The sequence below is a fragment of the Lissotriton vulgaris genome, chromosome 7 (genome assembly GCF_964263255.1).
Source record: "Lissotriton vulgaris chromosome 7, aLisVul1.2, whole genome shotgun sequence".
Lineage (NCBI taxonomy): Eukaryota > Metazoa > Chordata > Amphibia > Caudata > Salamandridae > Lissotriton > Lissotriton vulgaris.
This window is the reverse complement of record NC_141695.1, coordinates 1556466753-1556483654: the sequence shown is the minus strand read 5'-3', so window position 1 is coordinate 1556483654 and position 16902 is coordinate 1556466753.

Genomic DNA, 16902 nt, shown 5'->3' with positions numbered 1-16902 from the left:
CCGCAAGTACTGTCCGAATGGAAGATTTTCTTTCAAATTACGCGGGTGATTACTATTAAAATGCAAAGCCTTGTTTCTGTCCGTCAGTTTTTTATACAGTGTCGTGACCAAGCCTTCATCTGTTGGGTATACCTCGACATCGAGGAATGCCATTTTCACTTTAGAGAAGTTGATGCTGAATTTGATTTCCTCTGTTCTTGAATTGAGCCACTCATGAAATTCCTTTAGGTCTTCTTCAGTCCCTCTCCAAGTTAGAAAGACGTCGTTGATGTATCGACTCCAACTAGTGGGGTGCCCTTTCGCCCCAGAATTAGCTGTACTATTTATGTCATTATACGAAGAGAAATTTGTTTATCAGTCAAATCCATTCATCGAAAAAATTACTAGTTGGAGTCGATACATCGACGACGTCTTTCTAACTTGGAGAGGGACTGAAGAAGACCTAAAGGAATTTCATGAGTGGCTCAATTCAAGAACAGAGGAAATCAAATTCAGCATCAACTTCTCTAAAGTGAAAATGGCATTCCTCGATGTCGAGGTATACCCAACAGATGAAGGCTTGGTCATGACACTGTATAAAAAACTGACGGACAGAAACAAGGCTTTGCATTTTAATAGTAATCACCCGCGTAATTTGAAAGAAAATCTTCCATTCGGACAGTACTTGCGGATCAAGAGAAACTGCCATTTCAAAGACGAATATATGTTCCATGCTGCTAACCTGACAGACAATTTAGCGCTAAGAGGCTACCCCATAAAACTACTGAGAAGGACAATGAAGAGAGTATGGTGGATCCCTCGAGATACACTACTAGTCAAAAAGGCCAAACCAACTCTAAACAGGATTGTATGTGTCTCCACATTTTGCCCAAACTCAAATGTTTTTAAAAAAACTATCTTACAAAACTGGCATCTCGTGGAAAATGTTGATGAGACACTAAAAGAAAAGCCATTATTTGCCTTCAAGAAGGACCAAAGCGTTGCTAATCATTTAGTTCGAGCAGCAATAAAACAGAACATACCAACAATTGGCACCATGCTAGGACTGCCACCGATTTGAGGACATCATAAGTGCGGGTCTTGCATTTGTTGTGCAAGCACAGAAGAAGGAGATCTGTTCCAACACAAACAAATGTTCTGGAAACACGAGAAATTTACTAATTGTAAATCGAGGTACGTCATATATGGCATCAAGTGCCCTTGCGACAAGCTGTACATCGGCAAAACAAGTCAGGAGGTAAGATGCCGTATTACCCAACATAAATCACGGATAAAAAAGAATGTGACAACTGCCCCACTAGCTAATCATTGGATGAATCACGAGCACACCCTAGATGATTTAAAATGGACAGTGATCGCGGAAATTGAGAAAGACCCCAGAGGTGGTGACATCGAAGAGAAACTGTCACGCAATGAAGCCATGCTTATAGTCAAGTTTAATACAGCGACAAATGGCCTCAATGAACTCTCCGAGCTTTACCGCTTGTAAACTCCTCAAGATGTCAAGGAATATAAAAACATCGCCATTCGGGTTGCGGTCTCCTGCGCAGACCGTGAGCCCGGCTGCACATGACCCAATTCAACAGAAACGCATTCCGTTTCCATGACAACGGACAACCAAACTACAATCCCCACAATCCTGTGAACCAGGAAGTGAGTAAAACTAGAACACACGAGATCAGGAATACCGACTGGATGGTGCCGGTAGCTGCATTTACTGACAGAGTCCGAAGAGCGTGGACCCCCCGATTGACTCAGCGGACTCGAGCTAAATAGGTAAATCGAAACACCGTGGTAGATTAGAACCGCACGAGGAGCGATTTCCGCAAGTAACTGGAGACCTGACACCAGCTTCCTTTTCCTTTCAGGATACCAGATTAAGCCGTTACATTGTTCTATGCGGGAAACAGCACCCAACTGACCTCCGCGCTAATACAAAAGTAAGTCGCCCCTTTCAACCATAGCGGCTACCGCCACCAGTCTTATAAATAGTCCCCTGACAAGCCCTTCTATTCTTCTAGATCTCCACTTCCACCCGAATTTGTGACACGAGAAAATTGTTCAACCGCGGCATGCGTAAAATTATGTGAGTACTCACGAGCGAATGTGTTATTCAAGAGAGTGTAAGCGCTTTTTTTCAACCAGAGGCTAAAAGAGACTCTATTTTTGTTCACAGTTTCAACCACAAAAGAGAACCCAGCAACTGAGAGGTAGGATTAGTTTTTCCCACACCCCACTGTAGCGTTGAGAGGCATGGTTTTGTCCCTATAGTTGACCCAATCTCGTTCTCCATTTACAGGCACATGGTCCTGATGAGATTTCCCCACAACAAGGGGTCATCGAAACGCGTAGACCTCTTCTACCCAGCATTAGGAATTCTCGATTGACTCTCAAACATATCAATACTCTTTATTTGCTGATTTCCAATGCTATGTTTTCCTAAATTGTGATATTGTAAATATTTGTATATGATGGTTATATGTATGTAGATACTATGTGTTGTTTTGTATGAATGTCGAATGCAAGTCGAGAGTTTGTTGCGAAAAATCATTGTCTTTTTGTTTGTCGAATTCATGTTCTTTCGATATGTTATGTGGAACTAAACAAATGTCGTTTGTATCAAAATGAAAAAAATTGCTCATTGATTTGATATATGTGACGCAAAAAATAAAACTTATTTGATTCATTCCGGATAAAAGATTTCCTGAGAATTACTGTTTCAGTCAGTGATTTGAGTGATCACCCGTGATCCATAATCCATGTAGTGTGGCAATATTGGTACTGCTTTTGGTTTATAGTTAGTTTCTGGTGAGGCTTGTCCTTATTGCCAGTGAGCCCAGACTCTGTTCTTGGTATTGGTACTTTAGCAGAAGACTTTCTGCGAGGTTGTTTTCAGGCCCCAGTGGGAGCGGCTGAAAGTTTGGGATAGTAAGTTTTGGTTTTTTTATTTTAAAGTTGTGTTGTAGATTTATTGGATTGGATGCGAGTGAGTAAAGCACAGTATGTCTGAAGAGCAAACATTTGCCTATAGCGAAGACCATATAAAGAACCTATTGGCAAAACCACCCCCCTTCGCTTCAGCTACCTTGAGTACAACTGCTAGGAACCAAAACGAAACCGAGAAACTCTTAAGACTTAAGAAAAAACAAATTCGCACAGACCTTCATGGTCATTTTCTCCTCCAGCAACTGAGAGCTGGTACAATACCAGGAGGACTACAGATCAAAAATATCCCCGTGATATTCACAGACGACCCCATCTACAAAAAGGGATACAGTTTTATTGAGACCAAGTGTAGCCGAGATCTCATGGTCTTAACGGTCGAGACAGCACAAAGAATCTCATTACAACAACTGGAAGAGATAAAAACTTTGGAAAGTGAGATACAACAAAACCAACTTATCCCGGACGCCAAAACATTACTGGAGAAAGTCGAAAAGGATATTTTGGAATTTAAAGACTATACAATAAATCAAAAAGAAAATCAGTTTCAAAAGGATAAGAAAAACTTTAATTTAGAAAAAACATATCCATATCTACAAACGGATTTTTACTCTAGAGCGGACTCAAGGAGATATTTAGGAGAATACCAAGGACGATCGACAAACAAATTCATTTCCTTTTCGGATACCTCGTCGGCATCAAGCAGTAGTGATAGTGAGAGTAACAACCAAAGGAGAGGTGGCAACAAAAGAGGAGCATTTCAACAACAACCAGGACCCTCCTCGGTTCCTTTTTTAGGAAGAAGCCAACCGGTAAATCGAGCACGCCCACGGTACAATCAGCCATGGGAAATGTCAACACGGAGGCAGAACTACAAGAACTGGTAGTCTCGCCGATCTTCAATCTGTCAAACCAAGTCCTCACTACGTCGGAAACTAGTATCTTAGAAAAAGGTCTTTCCTTTGTCCCTAGGAGACACACCAATTTTGTGAAACTCAAAATGGAGGCACTTGAATTTTGTCGAAAAATTAAATTAAAATCTTTCCTTGCACAAACACCAGTGAATTTACCATTAGAGGTTACAGGACTGAGAAAAAAGTCAACATTCTGCCCACCAGGGAATAAAGTTGCAAAAGAAGTAATCACTTTTGAAAAAACAATCCTATCAGCCATAACCAAAATGGAAGAAGGACGAAAATGGACAAAATTCAACATCTCACAGGCTGAAAAACGTGCTTCAGAGAATCTCAAAAAAGACACGTCAGTGGTAATAAAACAGGCGGACAAGGGAGGAGCAATTGTCGTATGGGACACTGAGAATTACATACGAGAAGTGATGAGCCAACTCAACAACGCTAGGTGCTATAGGAAAATAGGCAAGAACCCCACTACAGAATTGCAACAACAACTTAACCCAATCTCGGAAAAAGGCTTGGCTGAGGGAATAATTGGAAAGAAAGAGTTTGAATATCTCAAATGTAATACTCCACGAATACCCTTATTTTACGTCTTACCAAAAATTCACAAAGACGAAACCCCCCCCCCCGGAAGACCAATTGTCTCCGGATGTGAGTCACTATTTGAACCAGTGTCCAAGTTTGTAGATTTTTTCTTGAAACCTTTTATGACAGAAGTGAAATCATTCCTTCGAGATACGACTGATTTTATCAACAAACTTTCCACCATTCCATTTGAACAAAACAAAGACTTCTTAGTAACAATGGATGTATGTTCACTGTATACCCAGATCCCTCAGAGTGACGGTCTGGATGCAATACAGTTTTACCTAGACCAACGACCCAGACCTACTAGAGTACCAACAGAGTTTATTATGCAATTAGCAACATTGGCATTGAAGAAAAATTATTTTAACTTCAACGGAGAATTCTTTTATCAGACAAGCGGTGTAGCCATGGGGTGCCCTTTCGCCCCAGAATTAGCTGTACTATTTATGTCATTATACGAAGAGAAATTTGTTTATCAGTCAAATCCATTCATCGAAAAAATTACTAGTTGGAGTCGATACATCGACGACGTCTTTCTAACTTGGAGAGGGACTGAAGAAGACCTAAAGGAATTTCATGAGTGGCTCAATTCAAGAACAGAGGAAATCAAATTCAGCATCAACTTCTCTAAAGTGAAAATGGCATTCCTCGATGTCGAGGTATACCCAACAGATGAAGGCTTGGTCACGACACTGTATAAAAAACTGACGGACAGAAACAAGGCTTTGCATTTTAATAGTAATCACCCGCGTAATTTGAAAGAAAATCTTCCATTCGGACAGTACTTGCGGATCAAGAGAAACTGCCATTTCAAAGACGAATATATGTTCCATGCTGCTAACCTGACAGACAATTTAGCGCTAAGAGGCTACCCCATAAAACTACTGAGAAGAACAATGAAGAGAGTATGGTGGATCCCTCGAGATACACTACTAGTCAAAAAGGCCAAACCAACTCTAAACAGGATTGTATGTGTCTCCACATTTTGCCCAAACTCAAATGTTTTAAAAAAAACTATCTTACAAAACTGGCATCTAGTGGAAAATGTTGATGAGACACTAAAAGAAAAGCCATTATTTGCCTTCAAAAAGGACCAAAGCGTTGCTAATCATTTAGTTCGAGCAGCAATAAAACAGAACATACCAACAATTGGCACCATGCTAGGACTGCCACCGATTCGAGGACATCATAAGTGCGGGTCTTGCATTTGTTGTGCAAGCACAGAAAAAGGAGATCTGTTCCAACACAAACAAATGTTCTGGAAACACGAGAAATTTACTAATTGTAAATCGAGGTACGTCATATATGGCATCAAGTGCCCTTGCGACAAGCTGTACATCGGCAAAACAAGTCAGGAGGTAAGATGCCGTAAATCACGGATAAAAAAGAATGTGACAACTGCCCCACTAGCTAATCATTGGATGAATCACGAGCACACCCTAGATAATTTAAAATGGACAGTGATCGCGAAAATTGAGAAAGACCCCAGAGGTGGTGACATCGAAGAGAAACTGTCACGCAATGAAGCCATGCTTATAGTCAAGTTTAATACAGCGACAAATGGCCTCAATGAACTCTCCGAGCTTTACCGCTTGTAAACTCCTCAAGATGTCAAGGAATATAAAAACATCGCCATTCGGGTTGCGATCTCCTGCGCAGACCGTGAGCCCGGCTGCACATGACCCAATTCAACAGAAACGCATTCCGTTTCCATGACAACGGACAACCAAACTACAATCCCCACAATCCTGTGAACCAGGAAGTGAGTAAAACTAGAACACACGAGATCAGGAATACCGACTGGATGGTGCCGGTAGCTGCATTTACTGACAGAGACCGAAGAGCGTGGACCCCCCGATTGACTCAGCGGACTCGAGCTAAATAGGTAAATCGAAACACCGTGGTAGATTAGAACCGCACGAGGAGCGATTTCCGCAAGTAACTGGAGACCTGACACCAGCTTCCTTTTCCTTTCAGGATACCAGATTAAGCCGTTACATTGTTCTATGCGGGAAACAGCACCCGACTGACCTCCGCGCTAATACAAAAGTAAGTCGCCCCTTTCAACCATAGCGGCTACCGCCACCAGTCTTATAAATAGTCCCCTGACAAGCCCTTCTATTCTTCTAGATCTCCACTTCCACCCGAATTTGTGACACGAGAAAATTGTTCAACCGCGGCATGCGTAAAATTATGTGAGTACTCACGAGCGAATGTGTTATTCAAGAGAGTGTAAGCGCTTTTTTTCAACCAGAGGCTAAAAGAGACTCTATTTTTGTTCACAGTTTCAACCACAAAAGAGAACCCAGCAACTGAGAGGTAGGATTAGTTTTTCCCACACCCCACTGTAGCGTTGAGAGGCATGGTTTTGTCCCTATAGTTGACCCAATCTCGTTCTCCATTTACAGGCACATGGTCCTGATGAGATTTCCCCACAACAAGGGGTCATCGAAACGCGTAGACCTCTTCTACCCAGCATTAGGAATTCTCGATTGACTCTCAAACATATCAATACTCTTTATTTGCTGATTTCCAATGCTATGTTTTCCTAAATTGTGATATTGTAAATATTTGTATATGATGGTTATATGTATGTAGATACTATGTGTTGTTTTGTATGAATGTCGAATGCAAGTCGAGAGTTTGTTGCGAAAAATCATTGTCTTTTTGTTTGTCGAATTCATGTTCTTTCGATATGTTATGTGGAACTAAACAAATGTCGTTTGTATCAAAATGAAAAAAATTGCTCATTGATTTGATATATGTGACGCAAAAAATAAAACTTATTTGATTCATTCCGGATAAAAGATTTCCTGAGAATTACTGTTTCAGTCAGTGATTTGAGTGATCACCCGTGATCCATAATCCATGTAGTGTGGCAATATTGGTACTGCTTTTGGTTTATAGTTAGTTTCTGGTGAGGCTTGTCCTTATTGCCAGTGAGCCCAGACTCTGTTCTTGGTATTGGTACTTTAGCAGAAGACTTTCTGCGAGGTTGTTTTCAGGCCCCAGTGGGAGCGGCTGAAAGTTTGGGATAGTAAGTTTTGGTTTTTTTATTTTAAAGTTGTGTTGTAGATTTATTGGATTGGATGCGAGTGAGTAAAGCACAGTATGTCTGAAGAGCAAACATTTGCCTATAGCGAAGACCATATAAAGAACCTATTGGCAAAACCACCCCCCTTCGCTTCAGCTACCTTGAGTACAACTGCTAGGAACCAAAACGAAACCGAGAAACTCTTAAGACTTAAGAAAAAACAAATTCGCACAGACCTTCATGGTCATTTTCTCCTCCAGCAACTGAGAGCTGGTACAATACCAGGAGGACTACAGATCAAAAATATCCCCGTGATATTCACAGACGACCCCATCTACAAAAAGGGATACAGTTTTATTGAGACCAAGTGTAGCCGAGATCTCATGGTCTTAACGGTCGAGACAGCACAAAGAATCTCATTACAACAACTGGAAGAGATAAAAACTTTGGAAAGTGAGATACAACAAAACCAACTTATCCCGGACGCCAAAACATTACTTGAGAAAGTCGAAAAGGATATTTTGGAATTTAAAGACTATACAATAAATCAAAAAGAAAATCAGTTTCAAAAGGATAAGAAAAACTTTAATTTAGAAAAAACATATCCATATCTACAAACGGATTTTTACTCTAGAGCGGACTCAAGGAGATATTTAGGAGAATACCAAGGACGATCGACAAACAAATTCATTTCCTTTTCGGATACCTCGTCGGCATCAAGCAGTAGTGATAGTGAGAGTAACAACCAAAGGAGAGGTGGCAACAAAAGAGGAGCATTTCAACAACAACCAGGACCCTCCTCGGTTCCTTTTTTAGGAAGAAGCCAACCGGTAAATCGAGCACACCCACGGTACAATCAGCCATGGGAAATGTCAACACGGAGGCAGAACTACAAGAACTGGTAGTCTCGCCGATCTTCAATCTGTCAAACAAAGTCCTCACTACGTCGGAAACTAGTATCTTAGAAAAAGGTCTTTCCTTTGTCCCTAGGAGACACACCAATTTTGTGAAACTCAAAATGGAGGCACTTGAATTTTGTCGAAAAATTAAATTAAAATCTTTCTTTGCACAAACACCAGTGAATTTACCATTAGAGGTTACAGGACTGAGAAAAAAGTCAACATTCTGCCCACCAGGGAATAAAGTTGCAAAAGAAGTAATCACTTTTGAAAAAACAATCCTATCAGCCATAACCAAAATGGAAGAAGGACGAAAATGGACAAAATTCAACATCTCACAGGCTGAAAAACGTGCTTCAGAGAATCTCAAAAAAGACACGTCAGTGGTAATAAAACAGGCGGACAAGGGAGGAGCAATTGTCGTATGGGACACTGAGAATTACATACGAGAAGTGATGAGCCAACTCAACAACGCTAGGTGCTATAGGAAAATAGGCAAGAACCCCACTACAGAATTGCAACAACAACTTAACCCAATCTCGGAAAAAGGCTTGGCTGAGGGAATAATTGGAAAGAAAGAGTTTGAATATCTCAAATGTAATACTCCACGAATACCCTTATTTTACGTCTTACCAAAAATTCACAAAGACGAAACCCCCCCCCCCGGAAGACCAATTGTCTCCGGATGTGAGTCACTATTTGAACCAGTGTCCAAGTTTGTAGATTTTTTCTTGAAACCTTTTATGACAGAAGTGAAATCATTCCTTCGAGATACGACTGATTTTATCAACAAACTTTCCACCATTCCATTTGAACAAAACGAAGACTTCTTAGTAACAATGGATGTATGTTCACTGTATACCCAGATCCCTCAGAGTGACGGTCTGGATGCAATACAGTTTTACCTAGACCAACGACCCAGACCTACTAGAGTACCAACAGAGTTTATTATGCAATTAGCAACATTGGCATTGAAGAAAAATTATTTTAACTTCAACGGAGAATTCTTTTATCAGACAAGCGGTGTAGCCATGGGGTGCCCTTTCGCCCCAGAATTAGCTGTACTATTTATGTCATTATACGAAGAGAAATTTGTTTATCAGTCAAATCCATTCATCGAAAAAATTACGAGTTGGAGTCGATACATCGACGACGTCTTTCTAACTTGGAGAGGGACTGAAGAAGACCTAAAGGAATTTCATGAGTGGCTCAATTCAAGAACAGAGGAAATCAAATTCAGCATCAACTTCTCTAAAGTGAAAATGGCATTCCTCGATGTCGAGGTATACCCAACAGATGAAGGCTTGGTCACGACACTGTATAAAAAACTGACGGACAGAAACAAGGCTTTGCATTTTAATAGTAATCACCCGCGTAATTTGAAAGAAAATCTTCCATTCGGACAGTACTTGCGGATCAAGAGAAACTGCCATTTCAAAGACGAATATATGTTCCATGCTGCTAACCTGACAGACAATTTAGCGCTAAGAGGCTACCCCATAAAACTACTGAGAAGAACAATGAAGAGAGTATGGTGGATCCCTCGAGATACACTACTAGTCAAAAAGGCCAAACCAACTCTAAACAGGATTGTATGTGTCTCCACATTTTGCCCAAACTCAAATGTTTTAAAAAAAACTATCTTACAAAACTGGCATCTACTGGAAAATGTTGATGAGACACTAAAAGAAAAGCCATTATTTGCCTTCAAAAAGGACCAAAGCGTTGCTAATCATTTAGTTCGAGCAGCAATAAAACAGAACATACCAACAATTGGCACCATGCTAGGACTGCCACCGATTCGAGGACATCATAAGTGCGGGTCTTGCATTTGTTGTGCAAGCACAGAAAAAGGAGATCTGTTCCAACACAAACAAATGTTCTGGAAACACGAGAAATTTACTAATTGTAAATCGAGGTACGTCATATATGGCATCAAGTGCCCTTGCGACAAGCTGTACATCGGCAAAACAAGTCAGGAGGTAAGATGCCGTAAATCACGGATAAAAAAGAATGTGACAACTGCCCCACTAGCTAATCATTGGATGAATCACGAGCACACCCTAGATGATTTAAAATGGACAGTGATCGCGAAAATTGAGAAAGACCCCAGAGGTGGTGACATCGAAGAGAAACTGTCACGCAATGAAGCCATGCTTATAGTCAAGTTTAATACAGCGACAAATGGCCTCAATGAACTCTCCGAGCTTTACCGCTTGTAAACTCCTCAAGATGTCAAGGAATATAAAAACATCGCCATTCGGGTTGCGATCTCCTGCGCAGACCGTGAGCCCGGCTGCACATGACCCAATTCAACAGAAACGCATTCCGTTTCCATGACAACGGACAACCAAACTACAATCCCCACAATCCTGTGAACCAGGAAGTGAGTAAAACTAGAACACACGAGATCAGGAATACCGACTGGATGGTGCCGGTAGCTGCATTTACTGACAGAGACCGAAGAGCGTGGACCCCCCGATTGACTCAGCGGACTCGAGCTAAATAGGTAAATCGAAACACCGTGGTAGATTAGAACCGCACGAGGAGCGATTTCCGCAAGTAACTGGAGACCTGACACCAGCTTCCTTTTCCTTTCAGGATACCAGATTAAGCCGTTACATTGTTTTATGCGGGAAACAGCACCCGACTGACCTCCGCGCTAATACAAAAGTAAGTCGCCCCTTTCAACCATAGCGGCTACCGCCACCAGTCTTATAAATAGTCCCCTGACAAGCCCTTCTATTCTTCTAGATCTCCACTTCCACCCGAATTTGTGACACGAGAAAATTGTTCAACCGCGGCATGCGTAAAATTATGTGAGTACTCACGAGCGAATGTGTTATTCAAGAGAGTGTAAGCGCTTTTTTTCAACCAGAGGCTAAAAGAGACTCTATTTTTGTTCACAGTTTCAACCACAAAAGAGAACCCAGCAACTGAGAGGTAGGATTAGTTTTTCCCACACCCCACTGTAGCGTTGAGAGGCATGGTTTTGTCCCTATAGTTGACCCAATCTCGTTCTCCATTTACAGGCACATGGTCCTGATGAGATTTCCCCACAACAAGGGGTCATCGAAACGCGTAGACCTCTTCTACCCAGCATTAGGAATTATCGATTGACTCTCAAACATATCAATACTCTTTATTTGCTGATTTCCAATGCTATGTTTTCCTAAATTGTGATATTGTAAATATTTGTATATGATGGTTATATGTATGTAGATACTATGTGTTGTTTTGTATGAATGTCGAATGCAAGTCGAGAGTTTGTTGCGAAAAATCATTGTCTTTTTGTTTGTCGAATTCATGTTCTTTCGATATGTTATGTGGAACTAAACAAATGTCGTTTGTATCAAAATGAAAAAAATTGCTCATTGATTTGATATATGTGACGCAAAAAATAAAACTTATTTGATTCATTCCGGATAAAAGATTTCCTGAGAATTACTGTTTCAGTCAGTGATTTGAGTGATCACCCGTGATCCATAATCCATGTAGTGTGGCAATATTGGTACTGCTTTTGGTTTATAGTTAGTTTCTGGTGAGGCTTGTCCTTATTGCCAGTGAGCCCAGACTCTGTTCTTGGTATTGGTACTTTAGCAGAAGACTTTCTGCGAGGTTGTTTTCAGGCCCCAGTGGGAGCGGCTGAAAGTTTGGGATAGTAAGTTTTGGTTTTTTTATTTTAAAGTTGTGTTGTAGATTTATTGGATTGGATGCGAGTGAGTAAAGCACAGTATGTCTGAAGAGCAAACATTTGCCTATAGCGAAGACCATATAAAGAACCTATTGGCAAAACCACCCCCCTTCGCTTCAGCTACCTTGAGTACAACTGCTAGGAACCAAAACGAAACCGAGAAACTCTTAAGACTTAAGAAAAAACAAATTCGCACAGACCTTCATGGTCATTTTCTCCTCCAGCAACTGAGAGCTGGTACAATACCAGGAGGACTACAGATCAAAAATATCCCCGTGATATTCACAGACGACCCCATCTACAAAAAGGGATACAGTTTTATTGAGACCAAGTGTAGCCGAGATCTCATGGTCTTAACGGTCGAGACAGCACAAAGAATCTCATTACAACAACTGGAAGAGATAAAAACTTTGGAAAGTGAGATACAACAAAACCAACTTATCCCGGTCGCCAAAACATTACTTGAGAAAGTCGAAAAGGATATTTTGGAATTTAAAGACTATACAATAAATCAAAAAGAAAATCAGTTTCAAAAGGATAAGAAAAACTTTAATTTAGAAAAAACATATCCATATCTACAAACGGATTTTTACTCTAGAGCGGACTCAAGGAGATATTTAGGAGAATACCAAGGACGATCGACAAACAAATTCATTTCCTTTTCGGATACCTCGTCGGCATCAAGCAGTAGTGATAGTGAGAGTAACAACCAAAGGAGAGGTGGCAACAAAAGAGGAGCATTTCAACAACAACCAGGACCCTCCTCGGTTCCTTTTTTAGGAAGAAGCCAACCGGTAAATCGAGCACACCCACGGTACAATCAGCCATGGGAAATGTCAACACGGAGGCAGAACTACAAGAACTGGTAGTCTCGCCGATCTTCAATCTGTCAAACAAAGTCCTCACTACGTCGGAAACTAGTATCTTAGAAAAAGGTCTTTCCTTTGTCCCTAGGAGACACACCAATTTTGTGAAACTCAAAATGGAGGCACTTGAATTTTGTCGAAAAATTAAATTAAAATCTTTCTTTGCACAAACACCAGTGAATTTACCATTAGAGGTTACAGGAATGAGAAAAAAGTCAACATTCTGCCCACCAGGGAATAAAGTTGCAAAAGAAGTAATCACTTTTGAAAAAACAATCCTATCAGCCATAACCAAAATGGAAGAAGGACGAAAATGGACAAAATTCAACATCTCACAGGCTGAAAAACGTGCTTCAGAGAATCTCAAAAAAGACACGTCAGTGGTAATAAAACAGGCGGACAAGGGAGGAGCAATTGTCGTATGGGACACTGAGAATTACATACGAGAAGTGATGAGCCAACTCAACAACGCTAGGTGCTATAGGAAAATAGGCAAGAACCCCACTACAGAATTGCAACAACAACTTAACCCAATCTCGGAAAAAGGCTTGGCTGAGGGAATAATTGGAAAGAAAGAGTTTGAATATCTCAAATGTAATACTCCACGAATACCCTTATTTTACGTCTTACCAAAAATTCACAAAGACGAAACCCCCCCCCCCCGGAAGACCAATTGTCTCCGGATGTGAGTCACTATTTGAACCAGTGTCCAAGTTTGTAGATTTTTTCTTGAAACCTTTTATGACAGAAGTGAAATCATTCCTTCGAGATACGACTGATTTTATCAACAAACTTTCCACCATTCCATTTGAACAAAACGAAGACTTCTTAGTAACAATGGATGTATGTTCACTGTATACCCAGATCCCTCAGAGTGACGGTCTGGATGCAATACAGTTTTACCTAGACCAACGACCCAGACCTACTAGAGTACCAACAGAGTTTATTATGCAATTAGCAACATTGGCATTGAAGAAAAATTATTTTAACTTCAACGGAGAATTCTTTTATCAGACAAGCGGTGTAGCCATGGGGTGCCCTTTCGCCCCAGAATTAGCTGTACTATTTATGTCATTATACGAAGAGAAATTTGTTTATCAGTCAAATCCATTCATCGAAAAAATTACTAGTTGGAGTCGATACATCGACGACGTCTTTCTAACTTGGAGAGGGACTGAAGAAGACCTAAAGGAATTTCATGAGTGGCTCAATTCAAGAACAGAGGAAATCAAATTCAGCATCAACTTCTCTAAAGTGAAAATGGCATTCCTCGATGTCGAGGTATACCCAACAGATGAAGGCTTGGTCACGACACTGTATAAAAAACTGACGGACAGAAACAAGGCTTTGCATTTTAATAGTAATCACCCGCGTAATTTGAAAGAAAATCTTCCATTCGGACAGTACTTGCGGATCAAGGAAACTGCCATTTCAAAGACGAATATATGTTCCATGCTGCTAACCTGACAGACAATTTAGCGCTAAGAGGCTACCCCATAAAACTACTGAGAAGAACAATGAAGAGAGTATGGTGGATCCCTCGAGATACACTACTAGTCAAAAAGGCCAAACCAACTCTAAACAGGATTGTATGTGTCTCCACATTTTGCCCAAACTCAAATGTTTTAAAAAAAACTATCTTACAAAACTGGCATCTACTGGAAAATGTTGATGAGACACTAAAAGAAAAGCCATTATTTGCCTTCAAAAAGGACCAAAGCGTTGCTAATCATTTAGTTCGAGCAGCAATAAAACAGAACATACCAACAATTGGCACCATGCTAGGACTGCCACCGATTCGAGGACATCATAAGTGCGGGTCTTGCATTTGTTGTGCAAGCACAGAAAAAGGAGATCTGTTCCAACACAAACAAATGTTCTGGAAACACGAGAAATTTACTAATTGTAAATCGAGGTACGTCATATATGGCATCAAGTGCCCTTGCGACAAGCTGTACATCGGCAAAACAAGTCAGGAGGTAAGATGCCGTAAATCACGGATAAAAAAGAATGTGACAACTGCCCCACTAGCTAATCATTGGATGAATCACGAGCACACCCTAGATGATTTAAAATGGACAGTGATCGCGAAAATTGAGAAAGACCCCAGAGGTGGTGACATCGAAGAGAAACTGTCACGCAATGAAGCCATGCTTATAGTCAAGTTTAATACAGCGACAAATGGCCTCAATGAACTCTCTGAGCTTTACCGCTTGTAAACTCCTCAAGATGTCAAGGAATATAAAAACATCGCCATTCGGGTTGCGATCTCCTGCGCAGACCGTGAGCCCGGCTGCACATGACCCAATTCAACAGAAACGCATTCCGTTTCCATGACAACGGACAACCAAACTACAATCCCCACAATCCTGTGAACCAGGAAGTGAGTAAAACTAGAACACACGAGATCAGGAATACCGACTGGATGGTGCCGGTAGCTGCATTTACTGACAGAGACCGAAGAGCGTTGACCCCCCGATTGACTCAGCGGACTCGAGCTAAATAGGTAAATCGAAACACCGTGGTAGATTAGAACCGCACGAGGAGCGATTTCCGCAAGTAACTGGAGACCTGACACCAGCTTCCTTTTCCTTTCAGGATACCAGATTAAGCCGTTACATTGTTCTATGCGGGAAACAGCACCCGACTGACCTCCGCGCTAATACAAAAGTAAGTCGCCCCTTTCAACCATAGCGGCTACCGCCACCAGTCTTATAAATAGTCCCCTGACAAGCCCTTCTATTCTTCTAGATCTCCACTTCCACCCGAATTTGTGACACGAGAAAATTGTTCAACTGCGGCATGCGTAAAATTATGTGAGTACTCACGAGCGAATGTGTTATTCAAGAGAGTGTAAGCGCTTTTTTTCAACCAGAGGCTAAAAGAGACTCTATTTTTGTTCACAGTTTCAACCACAAAAGAGAACCCAGCAACTGAGAGGTAGGATTAGTTTTTCCCACACCCCACTGTAGCGTTGAGAGGCATGGTTTTGTCCCTATAGTTGACCCAATCTCGTTCTCCATTTACAGGCACATGGTCCTGATGAGATTTCCCCACAACAAGGGGTCATCGAAACGCGTAGACCTCTTCTACCCAGCATTAGGAAATCTCGATTGACTCTCAAACATATCAATACTCTTTATTTGCTGATTTCCAATTCTATGTTTTCCTAAATTGTGATATTGTAAATATTTGTATATGATGGTTATATGTATGTAGATACTATGTGTTGTTTTGTATGAATGTCGAATGCAAGTCGAGAGTTTGTTGCGAAAAATCATTGTCTTTTTGTTTGTCGAATTCATGTTCTTTCGATATGTTATGTGGAACTAAACAAATGTCGTTTGTATCAAAATGAAAAAAATTGCTCATTGATTTGATATATGTGACGCAAAAAATAAAACTTATTTAATTCATTCCGGATAAAAGATTTCCTGAGAATTACTGTTTCAGTCAGTGATTTGAGTGATCACCCGTGATCCATAATCCAAGTAGTGTGGCAATATTGGTACTGCTTTTGGTTTATACTGCAATCAGCAAAAGCATAACAATTATTCAAGGCCGGTGCTTTGTATTTAATACCTTTTTAATTTTATTTCACTCCTCAATCTATGAACTCATCTTGTGAAATCAAATAATACATTTTTGTGTTTAGACAAATTTAGCATAACAAAGGAGAAACAAATTAAGTTTACTTGTGAAGGGCAAACAGTCCTTTTATAACACACTATTGGCTAAACTCAGCTGATGAGGTGATGGGGAGAAATTAATGAAATGCTTTACTATAACCGAAGATGCATGGCACTTGGCAGTGCTCGTAGTTTTGCTTTTAACAAGCTAAGCAGTGTTTTAAGTGGACTAGCTTCTCTATGCTGAGCCTTAATTTCTGTCCCTGACAGTGTTGTCCCAGCAAAACATACCTGGATGCCAAGAAGAAAAAATAAAAATATGAGTGGCAGGC